This window comes from Silene latifolia, chromosome 2, assembly GCF_048544455.1.
Source record: "Silene latifolia isolate original U9 population chromosome 2, ASM4854445v1, whole genome shotgun sequence".
In the NCBI taxonomy this organism is placed as follows: domain Eukaryota; kingdom Viridiplantae; phylum Streptophyta; class Magnoliopsida; order Caryophyllales; family Caryophyllaceae; genus Silene; species Silene latifolia.
The window spans coordinates 89,649,978-89,651,093 of record NC_133527.1 but is presented as its reverse complement, the minus strand read 5'-3'; the positions used below and the strand labels follow the sequence as shown (position 1 = coordinate 89,651,093).

General features: G+C 39.3%; 1 non-coding gene across 1 annotated transcript; it reads right to left on the bottom strand.

Moving 5' to 3' along the window:
• Window positions 1–645: 645 nt before the first annotated feature.
• Window positions 646–752, bottom strand: LOC141644997 (small nucleolar RNA R71). The gene has a single exon (XR_012544595.1). It is a non-coding gene; the product is annotated as a small nucleolar RNA R71 (small nucleolar RNA).
• Window positions 753–1,116: the final 364 nt, after the last annotated feature.

The window sequence follows — 1,116 nt, the reverse complement described above, 5'->3', positions numbered from 1 at the left end:
TTGTGTCTTTCTTTACCTTGGGGAAGTTAAACTCCTCAAGGTTCGTTCTAATTTTTTTCGAGTTGTTTGATATTTTGCATGTCTAGGAGATCACAAGGTAACTTGTTACCCATTGATCTTGAAATTGAAAGAACTTTGACCAACAATAGAAGACTTTCTAGAAATACTTTGAGAGGTATTGGTGAGATTGTGGACATTCAACCAAATAATATTGAGTTCATCAATCCTTTTGCAAGAGAAGGAGAAGATATCCCAACACAAAGTCAACCCACAATGCCTAAATTTTCATCACATTCCGTACCAACCGAGGAGAACTTACCAAATGGTACTCCTACCCCATAACATCTAACCGGTAATTTCATTGCAAAATCCGCATTTATACAACTAGTTGAGAGAAGTCAATTAGGGGGGATGCCTAGTGAAGACCCTCATTCTCATATGGAGACTTTTTGTGACGATTGTGATGTGATTTCTCAAACCGGAGTCACTCCATACCGAATTCGATGGGTCTTATTTCCTTTTTCTTTGATTGGTTCCGCGAAACAATGGTTGAAAAGCCTAGATAAGGCTACCCTTGGTATTGACTCTTGGAAGAAATTAGCACTTGCTTTCTAGAAGAAATTCTATCCTCCGGAAAAGACTAACATGTTGAGAGCCCAAATCACCGGGTTCAAACAAAGGGACGAGGAATTTTTTTATGAAGAATGGGAGAGATTCAAGGATACTTGACGATCTTGTCCATACCATGGACTTAGAGAGTGGTTGCTTGTACAACAATTCTGGAATGGTTTATATGAAGACTCCCGATACATTCTCAATATGGGGTCAAATGGTATGTTTACCGAAGTTGATGACAATCAAACATGGAACAATATTGAAGAAATGGCGGTCCATAACTCACAATATAGTAGACCTCGGAAGGCTACTAGAGGAGGAAAGCATGAGGTGGACTCTATTACTCAATTGGGTGCTCAACTTAGTGCTCACATTGACACCATTAATTTGAAGTTTGAGAAGGCTATGGCTAAACTTGAAGAGGCCTCCAAATCACCCAAGCAACATGTTAATGCTATGGTAGCATCATCATCAATTCCAAGTGAAGTATGTGAGAGTTGT